Below are 11,513 nucleotides of genomic sequence, written 5' to 3' on the forward strand. Positions count from 1 at the left end.
CTTGTCCAGGGTGTACCCCGCCTTCCGCCCGATTGTAGCTGAGATAGGCGCCAGCGCCCCCCGTGACCCCAAAAGGGAATAAGCGGTAGAAAAATGGATGGATGAATGGATACCAAATTAATTATACATACAGTTGTGATCAAAATTATTCAACCGCCACACAATTTTGGTGTTTTAGCAAGTTGGACATTTATTCCGTATTTTGTTTATAGTCATACCAAAATAAAGATGTGTCAAATAGACAAATGCAACTTATATTGTAACACTGTATTTTACAAAAGACCAAAAAAGGACATTTTTCTTAATATCTCATTGACAAAACTATTCAACCCCCTAGTTACATGCATATTTAGTACTTAGTAGAACACCCTTTGGCAGTAATGACATCCTTCAAAGGTGATACATAAGCGGACACAAGCTTCTTGCAACCATCTACAAGTATTTTAGCCCATTCCTCTTGGGCAAAGGCCTCCAGTTCATTCATATTCTTGGGCTTGCGTGCTGCAACTGCCTTCTTCAAGTCCCACCACAGGTTTTCTATAGAATTTCGGTCTGGCGACTGTGAAGGCCACTCCAGAGTCTTCCAGCCCTTCTTCTGCAACCACTCTGATGTTGATTTGGAGGTATGCTTGGGATCGTTGTCCTGTTGGAAGGTCCAACGTCTCCAAAGCCTCAGCTTCGTCACTGAATTCATGACATTTGCAGCTAATATATCCTGCTAGGAAATAGAATACATAATGCCTTGAACGCGCTGGAGATTCCCGGTACCTGAGGCAGAGAAACAGCCCCAGAGCATGATTGACCCCCCACCATGCTTAACAGTAGGCAAGGTGCTCTTCTCTTTGTAAGCTTCATTTTTTCTCCTCCAGACATAACGTTGATTCATAGGCTCAAAGAGTTCCAGTTTTGTCTCATCAGTCCATAGAACAGTTTCTCAAAACCTTTGGGGTTTTTCCAGATGATTTTTGGCATACTGGAGTCTATTTTTCTTGTGCCTGGTAGTCAGAAGTGGGGTGCGCCTGGGAGTTCTGGCATGGAGGCCTTCATCTCGTAGTCTGGGACGAAACCTGCGTTCCACCCTCTGCAATGTCCTGTTGTAGTTCCTCAGCTGTTACCCGGGGGTTTTTTACCACTGTACGCACACATCATCCTCTTTCTACCACGCCCAGGTAGTGTTTCCACTGTGCCTTTAGCTTTAAACTTGCGAATTATGCTCCCACTTGTGTCTCTTGGAATGTGTAATGTCTTTGCTATTTTCTTATTTTTTATGAAGAGAAATTACCTTCACTCTTGACTTATTTGACCACTCCCTAGACTTCACCATGTTGCAAATACACCATTGACCATCTACAAGAAGCTGAGCGTCACAGTCTTTTTCAATCAGTTTAATTGTTGCTCGTTATAGTTCTAATTACATCTAAATATGTTTTCAACACCTGATTGTAAAGACCTTATTCAAATTCTGTTCTTAAGAGTTATGATCTTAAAGGGATTGAATAATTTTGTCAATGAGATATTAAGAAAAATGTCCTTTTTTGGTATTTTGTAAAATACAGTGTTACAATTTAAGTTGCATCTGTCTATTTGACACATCTTTATTTGATATGACTATAAACAAAATACGGAATAAATGTCCAACTTGCTAAAACACCAAAATTGTGTGGGGGTTGAATAATTTTGATCACAACTGTATCATTTCCTGTTTTCTCAAATTACTTTCAAATTCATGTAAAATTACAGTAATTAACTTTCATTTACTATGTAGCTTGTTATGTACAAGTCTACGTCCATACTAACAATCTAACAGTTTTATATGTAATTTTAAGGTAATTCTTATTTTTTTAATATTTATGTGTATTTTTATATTCAAGTTGAAAAATATATGTAGCCTGTTTAATAAAGGTTTATGCTCATACTAAAAATTCAACATTTTTCTCTGTAATATGACACACGGTGACTGCAAGACATACTTGATCAACAGCCATACAAGTCCCACTGACGGTGACTGAACAAACAAATTTAACAGTGTTACCAATATGCGCCACGCTGTGAACCCACATCAAACAAGAATGACAAACCCATTTCGGGAGAAAATCTTCACCCTAACATAACATGACACAAAAGAACAAATACCCAGAATGCCATGCAGCGGTACTCTTCTGAGTTCCGGGCTACACCCCCGCAACCACCAATGATGCGGGGTGGTGGCGGGGGTCACAGGAAGTCTCTGGGTAAAATCAGGAGGGTTGGCAAGTATGTTGCGAGGTCGGGATAGCCACTGAAAGAAGGTGAATCCACTTCTCACGTAGTTTCGTCATCCAGTGGCCCCCAGGTAAATTGAGTTTGAAACCCGATCTTAACAATTCAGAAAAAATCAATAAAATAATGGTATTTTTCTGTGGAACTGCCAGCATTGTCACTTCATTAAAGTTGGTTGATCGTAATAATTTGGAAAAATTCTGTAGAATAAAGGTATTTTTCTGCAGAACTGTTTGCATCGTCATTTTATTAAAGGTGGTTGGTCTTAATAATTTAGTGAACATCTGTAAAATTACGATATTTTTCCGCAAAACGTTTCATGAACATTTCTGCAAATATAATGTTTTTGATCATTATTTGGTTTACAATGTTTTACTTTGATTTTATGGTTTTCGTTTGGCAGCCGTAGCTGCCAGTAGATGACCGTTTTTTTACAGATTTTTTTTTTTACAGTGTACATCGATATAATATTTTCAGGAAAAAAATTATTTTTAATAGATACACAAAATTGTCTGTTAGTGAGTTTGGCAACACTTTAGAATGGGGAACCTCCATCCATCCATCCATTTCCTACCGCTTATTCCCTTTTGGGGTTGCTGGTGCATATCTCAGCTACATTCGGGCGGAAGGCTGCGTACACCCTAGACAAGTCGCCACCTCATCACAGGGCCAACACAGAAAGACAGACAACATTCACATTCACACACTAGCATATTCACCATTAATAAGTTGCTTATTAACATGCAAATTAGTAACATATTGGCTCTTAAAGGCCTACTGAAATGAGATTTTCTTATTTAACTGGGGATAGCAGGTCCATTCTATGTGTCATAATTGATCATTTTGCGATATTGCCATATTTTTGCTGAAAGGATTTAGTAGAGAACATCGACGATAAAGTTTGCAAATTTTGGTCGCTAATAAAAAAGCTTTGCCTATACCGGAAGTAGCAGACGATGTGCGGGTGACGTCACGGGTTGTAGGGCTCCTCACATCCTCACATCGTTTACAATCATAGCCAGCAGCAGCTATGCTATTCGGACCGAGAAAGCGACAATTTCCCCAGTAATTTGAGCGAGGATGAAAGATTCGTGGATGAGGAAATTTAGAGTGAAGGACTAGAAGAAAAAAATAAATAAATAAAAAAAGTTTTAAAAAAAAAAGGCGGTTGCAGTGAGAGCGATTCAGATGTTATTAGACACATTTCCTAGGATAATTCTGGAAAATCCCTCATCTGCCTATTGTTTTACTGAGATTATACAGTACTTAAAGTCGGAGGGGTGTGGCCACGGGTGTGTTGACGCCAGAGTCTCTGAGGGAATTAGTCACGCTCTGCAGCAGGACGAAGCTCCGCTGGTGTCTGCGGTAAGACCACAATTTTCTCACCGAAAACTGCCGGTTGACATGTGGTCGGGATCCATGTTCGCTTGACCGCTCTGATCCATAGTAAAGCTTCACATTCGGGAATTTTAAACAAGGAAACACCAGCTGTGTTTGTGTGGCTAAAGGCTAAAAGCTTCCCACCTCCATCTGTCTACTTTGACTTCTCCATTATTAATTGAACAAATTGCAAAAGATTCAGCAACACAGATGTCCAGAATACTGTTTAATTATGCGATTAAAGCAGACTACTTATATTTTGGATCGGGCTGGAAAATAATGTACGCTACCACCCGAGACGTCAAACGCACGCGTCATCATACCGCAACATTTTCAACACGACACTTCGCGGGAAATTTAAAATTGCAATTCAATAAACTAAAAAGGCCGTATTGGCATGTGTTGCAATGTTAATATTTCATCGATGTATAAACTATCAGACTGCGTGGTCGGTAGTAGTGGGTTTCAGTACCCTTTAATTAGTAATTATTAAGTAGTTGCATGGCCCTAACCTAACCCTAATCAAATAACTCTAAAATATCGGTAAGTTGTGAGTTCAAACCCCGGCTGAGTCATACCAAAGACTATAAAAAGGGGGCCTGTTACCTCCCTGCTTGGCACTCAGCATCAAGGGTTGGAATTGGGGATTATATTACCGGGCGTGGCCAGCACTGCTGCTCACTGCTCCCCTCACCTCCCAGGGGGTGATCAAGGGGGTGGGTCAAATGCAGAGAATAATTTTGCCACACCTAGTGTGTGTGTGACAATAATTGGTACTTTAACTTTTAACATAAATTAAGTCTTTGTTACTTACAATATGTTCCCCATACTAAAGTGTTACTGTGAGTAAAATTTCGTTTATATAATTTTGTATTTAACTAACATGAAAAGGTAAAAAAAGGAAAAAAAAACATACTTTGGTTGGACCATTGTATCACAAATATTTTATTTTGATTTATTATTTCAGAATCAGAATCAGATTCGCTTTAATAGGCCCCTAGGGGAAATTAAGATTTTCAGCACAAAGTGAAAGAAAAAGACTAATATTTCCCTCAGCGTCAAGGGTTGGAATTGTGGGTTAAATCACCAAAATGATTCCAGAGCATGGCCACCGCTGCTGCTCGCAGCTCCCCTCACCTTCCAGGGGGTGGAACAAGGGGATGGGTCAAAAGCAGAGGGTAATTTCACCACACCTAGTGTGTGTGTGGGTGTGTGTGTGTGTGTGAGACTATCAGTGGTGCTTTAACTTTAACTTTATAAACTACTATTATGCAACACAATAATGTAAACACTGATCTACTTTTTTTCTTTGGTGTTCAACAATTTCCCCCAATGTGCATTATGTGTGTAAATGAAGATAGTGTTTTATCCACAGACCAATCATTTAGTATGCAAAATGTATAAACATGCAGAGGTGGAAACAGTGGTGTTTTTTTTGTTATTAATATTACTCATTTTTAGTTTTTCATTGTTTTTTCTTACGTGTTACTTTTTTTTATTGCATGTAAAATCTGCAACACAACCACAACATTTCTGCAATGTGGCATAAATAAAGTCTCTCATATCCCATTATATTAAAACTTATATGATTAATATCATTTTATATGGCCTAGAATCATTTTTCCCACCCGTCAAAAAAAAAAACAAATTCCAACCAGTTCCTCACCATAGTAATTTGCTAGATCAAATACTTTTACTTTTGTAACTTTTACAAACATTACATTACACAGATGTTATAAATTCACAAACATATTACTGTATGTGAAACCAATGGAAATATTTTCTTTTTTAAAATGAATGCTAATTAAAATACTGATTAAATTGTTTTAAATATATTCTTATAGTAAAATTATATTAATTGTATGGCGTGGATTTATTTTCCTCATTGGTCAAGTGAAAGAAAAATAAATCCAATCAATTCCTCACAGTCATTTTATAAAACTGAGAATATTTACACAAAGATAATAATATTGCATGTACCCAATGAGCATAATTTCTATTTATATAACATCCATCCATCCATTTTCTACCGCTTATTCCCTTTTGGGGTCGCGGGGGGCGCTGGCGCTTATCTCAGCTACAATCGGGCGGAAGGCGGGGTACACCCTGGACAAGTCGCCACCTCATTGCAGGGCCAACACAGATAGACAGACAACATTCACACTCACATTCACACACTAGGGCCAATTTAGTGTTGCCAATCAACCTATCCCCAGGTGCATGTCTTTGGAAGTGGGAGGAAGACGGAGTACCCGGAGGGAACCCACGCATTCACGGGCAGAACATGCAAACTCCACACAGAAAGATCCCAAGCCTGGATTTGAACCCAGGACTGCAGGAACTTCGTACTGTGAGGCAGACGCACTAACCCTTCTGCCACCGTGAAGCCCTTAAATAACATCAAAACATTAAAATAAAATAAAAATGTCTAATCACTTCCCAACAACAAGATCACATATTTTTTACTTTGTATAACATACACTTACTAAATGGTAAACACTTTCTATGCAACGAATGGACATTGAAATATTGGTGAAATTATTATTTTTCTTCCTTTTCTAACTTGACTCACTTAACCGAAAAAAAGGATAGAAATGTATATTATTTATTATCATTATCAGATTAACATTGAACATACAATAAATCTACTTATGTTTTATAATGTTGCTATTATTGCCACTTTTATTCGCCAAGCAATGTAGTGTGTATGTATGTGTGCTCACATCACATAGGTGTGAAGAGTTGTGTCTTACCCAGCGATTATCGCCACTTAGGAAACATCATGCATCGTGATTTCTGAGCTGGACCTCCACGTCAAGCCCTGGTTCTGGACCCTGAACAGGTTGTCCACCAGCGCCATGTGGTTGGTGGTGGTGAGCACTGAGCGCCCACTCCTCGAGCGTCACCCTTCAAGGCCTCAGCGACTCACAGCAGGGGTCCAGTCTGGAAACAACCTGGTGTGTCACGCAGCAGATGGATATCTTCTGGCTGGGTCCTGCATGTCTTTATGTGGGCAGGAAATGCAGAGAGGATGACGTAGAGTGTGTAGACACACATATATCCATCTATATTTATATGTATATACAGTGAGGACAAAAAAGTATTTAGTCAGCCACCGATTGTGCAAGTTCTCCCACTTAAAATGATAACGGAGGTCTGTAATTTCCATCATAGGTACACTTCAACTGTGAGAGACAGAATGCGAAAAAAAATTCACATCGTAGGAATTTTAAATAATTTATTTTGAAATTATGGTGGAAAATAAGTATTGGGTCAACCATTCAAAGCTCTCACTGATGGAAGGAGGTTTTGCTCAAAATCTCACGATACATGGCACAATTCATTCTTTCCTTAACATGGATCAATCGTCCTGTCCCCTTAGCAGAAAAAACAGCCCCAAAACATGATGTTTCCACCCCCCATGCTTCACAGTAGGTGTGGTGTTCTTGGGATGCAACTCAGTATTATTCTTCCTACAAACATGACGAGTTGAATTTATACCAAAATGGATACATGGGTGATACAGCAGAGGATTGAGAGAATGTCATGTGGTCGGATGAAACCAAAATATAACTTTTTGGTATTAACTCAACTCGTCACTGGAAATACACTCCTCAAGAAATCTGAGAGTAGATATTGGATGTGGGAGAGCCCCGATGCAGCAACACACAACCTCATTGATTACATCACAAGCAATAGAAGAGATATACTTTTTTTGTTTTGGTCCTGTCCAGCCACTCAGGCAAATCATATAGTTGATGTAGATGCCCACATCTGCTGTACAGATTTACTTTATAAAAGAGAAGTGTTTGATATTTCTTTTGTTGCCTTATTTGTATCTGACTTTATTAAATTGATTTATATCATTGTTTGGCACAGCCGGGCCGGGGCAGAAGGGGATAGAAAAAAAAAAAAGAAAAAGACAAAGGGGAAAATTGCGGGGAAAAGAGGGGGATAAGACAAAGAGAAAACAACAACAACAACAACCACAGAACAACATCAGCAAATAAGGTATGTACAAATGTGAGAGCAGAGAAGAAGTGAAGTGAAGTGAATTATATTTATATAGCGCTTTTCTCTAGTGACTCAAAGCGCTTTACATAGTGAAACCCAATATCTAAGTTACATTTAAACCAGTGTGGGTGGCACTGGGAGCAGGTGGGTAAAGTGTCTTGCCCAAGGACACAACGGCAGTGACTAGGATGGCGGAAGCGGGAATCGAACCTGCAACCCTCAAGTTGCTAGCACGGCCGCTCTACCAACCGAGCTATGCCGCCCCAGTGAAGTAAACGTGGGCTCTAAACCGATGTCGTCGTTGTGGCTTGTGCAGCCCTTTGAGACACTTGGGATTTAGGGCTATATAAATAAACATTGATTGATAGATTGATTGATAGCACAGAAATGACAATGACCATTATTACACTACAAATGGAGCAATACAAATAACATTAGAAAAATACCGCTTTTGATAATGCACAATAATAATAATTACCTGTATTATCAACAATACAGTTGTTTCAGAAGCAACAACACATATATGTAAAAATTGAATTACAAAAGAAAGCAGATAAACGGAAGGGGAAGGAAGAAAAGCAAACAGTATTAACCTTGTAGATTGTGATAGTAAAAATAGGTTAAGCTTTGTCAGTGTACCGTGTTTTACCCAGTTTACCCTAGGGGGAACAATGTTAATATATGTTTGATGAAACTTGATTATATGCATAATTGTGTTTATGCTAATCTGCTTGTACAGTTGATGTACAGTATGTATCTACATGTATGTTTATATGTATGTTTTTACAGTGAACGTGTGTGTGGATGTATGTACCGTGAGTGTGTAGGTACGTACTGTATTTGTGTATGTACGTGGGAGCGTATGTACTTATGTATGTAGGTAATTACAAAAGCGCGTATGTATGTATGTAAGAATGAATGTACATATGTATGTATATATGTATTAATAATTGTGTGTATGTGAGTAGGTATGTGTATTTCTATGTACAATATATTTGTCTCTCAGTGAGTGTGGGAGCCAAAGTACGGCCCCAGCCACCCAGGGAGACTATCCCAAAAGAGCAGGTAACAGGAAACAAAGGACCACCGGCCCCACGCAGTCAGGCCGGCCAGCGACAGGATCCCCAGGGGCCAGCGGCAGGTCATAGACAGACGCGTCCGGCAGAAGACAAGGCAAGGGAGAAACAGGTGACAGCCAACCCCTAAGCCAGCGAGATACTACATCCCATGCAGGCAGAAAGGCAGGACGCCCGCCCTGGGGGGCCAGAGACTCCACGCAGCCAGACGGGAAGACCACCCACAAGCACCGGGCCCCCACGAGCCCAACCCCACCCCAGGAGAGCGCGTCAGGGCCCGCCCCACCCAAGTCCGCCCAGCACCGGGGCACGATACATTTTTTACCATTTTTTGTGTTTATTTTTCCTGAGGGAAGAGGAAGAAGGAGGGGGGGAAAAAAAGGACAAACACGCTGCTGACACACAAGGTCACTGACATCGGACAAACCAACCAACACAACAACAAACGAGAACGAAGCCGGCGAGTCCGCCAGCCCGCCCATTCGCTGCCACAAACTTTAGATTAGATAGAGCCAAAGTGAGGTTTGAGAAGGAAATGGAAAGGTTGAATATTTTGAAAAATACACGGAAAAAAGAATAAAGAAGCTGTCTGATCTCCAGCAGGAATTCAGATTAGAACTAAAGAACCGATTCGTCTCACTACTGGATTTAGTTCATGGAACATCCAACGAGTGACACATATGACCAAATGTTTGAGGAAACACCGGAGATAGCAGAGGAACTGGCACGGAGTTTACCAACACACACAACAGTGGAAAACCAAGAGAATAAAGACATTAGAAAGCTGAATGACAAGAGAAAATGTCTTAAACCACAAAGTCAAGATTCCCCTCTAAATCAAGTAGAGTACACAGAACTCCACAAGACAATATGCAAGAAAAATGAACCGGAATTACATAAAGGCCCGAATATCATACATAGGAAAATGCAAAGCGTAAGGCAACTTATGTCCAGCATAACAGACATCGATGGAACAGAAAATTAGCGAAATAGTTCCGAGATTATTCTAGCTCTCTATACAGTAGTGATTAACTGAATTGGAAAACAGGAGAAGATTAGTCAAGTAGATCAGAGGCTGTGCCCACTATCCTACCTAAGGAAGTCAAACAAGCCTTAAGGAAAATGAAAAAGAGAAAGGCCTCTGGAGAGGACCAATTAACAGTAGTGTTCTGAGCCTGGGGGACAAAGAGATCATTACAGTAATTACTGCTATATTTAACAAGATCTTACAAGAAGAAGAAATAGTCTCTCAGTGGAACGAGTCCAAAGTCATTCTCATGATCAAGAAAGGAGACAAAAAAGATATTAAGGACTACAGGCCTATCAGCCTACTACCACACCTCGACAAGATTTTGACCAGAGTAATTCTTGCCTGAATAGAAAGGCAGCTCAAGAACGACCAATCAAGAGAGCAAGTAGGCATCAGATGAGGATTTCGTACATCTGACTGTCTGCATGTACCGAAAAGTCGAAGGAAAATCAGTTTGATTGGCGTTTAGGCTTTGCAGACTATGAAAAAGCCTTTGACAGACTAGACCACCAGTCCCTTGTGGCTGCCTTAGACAAGGAAAATATCAATGAGAAGTAAATACAAATATTTAAAGTAATATACAAAGAGCCCACAGCAAAAATGAATTCAAATGATATTGTCACTGACTCGATTAAAATCCTGAGAAGAGTTAGCCAGGGAGATCCTGTGTCACCTAAGCTATTCACCGCAGCTCTACAAGAAGAATTCAAGAATACTGACTGGAGCGACAAAGGAATCCATGTTGACGGGGAATATCTTACCCATCTTAGATTCGCCAACAATATTTTTATCTTTAGTCACACAGCTAAGGAACTACAGGAAATGATTGATGATCTTACATAGGACAGGAGCAAGACAGGCCTTGAGACAAACACAAAGAAAACTAAAGTCCTGATGAGCATACTTGTCAACCTTGAGACGTCCAATTTCGAGAGGTGGGGCGTGGTTGGGGGTGTGGTTAAGAGGGGAGGAGTATTGTCACATATGCATGATTGATTGATTAAAACTTTTATTAGTAGATTGCACAGTACAGTACATATTCCGTACAATTGACTACTAAATGGTAACACCCCAATAAGTTTTTCAACTTGTTTAAGTCGGGGTGCACGTTAATCAATTCATGGTAAAAATATATACTATAAGCATAATACAGTCATCACACAAGTTAATTATCATAGTAAATACATTGAATTATTTACAATCCGGGGGGTGGGATGAGGAGAGTGGTTGATATCAGTACTTCAGTCATCAACAATTGCATCAACAGAGAAATGGACATTGAGACCGTGCAGGTCTTACTTAGTAGGATATGTACAGCGAGCAGAAAACAAAGTGAGTTCAGATAGCATAAGAACAAGTATATACATTAGAAATACATTCAATTATTTACATTAGGTTATTTACAATCCGGGGAGATGGGTTGTGAATGGAGGAGGATATTAGTAAAGGGTAGAAGTTGCCTGGAGGTGTTGTGGTGCATGTACAGTAGATGGCAGTATTGTCCTGTTTAAGAGTGTCACAACATTGCTGTTTACGGCAGACGAACTGCTTTACGGTAGACGAAAACGTGATTGCTGTTGTTACCGCGCTGGGAGGACGTTAATGAAACTGGCTAACAATAAACCCACATAAGAAACCAAGAACTCGCCCTCGATCATTCTACAGTTACAGTATAACGTCATTGGGCCGACACGCTGTTTATATCGTGGGAAAGCGGACGTGAAAACAGGCTGTCCTCACTCAGGTCCGCATGG

The sequence above is a fragment of the Nerophis ophidion genome, linkage group LG26 (assembly GCF_033978795.1).
Source record: "Nerophis ophidion isolate RoL-2023_Sa linkage group LG26, RoL_Noph_v1.0, whole genome shotgun sequence".
Lineage (NCBI taxonomy): Eukaryota > Metazoa > Chordata > Actinopteri > Syngnathiformes > Syngnathidae > Nerophis > Nerophis ophidion.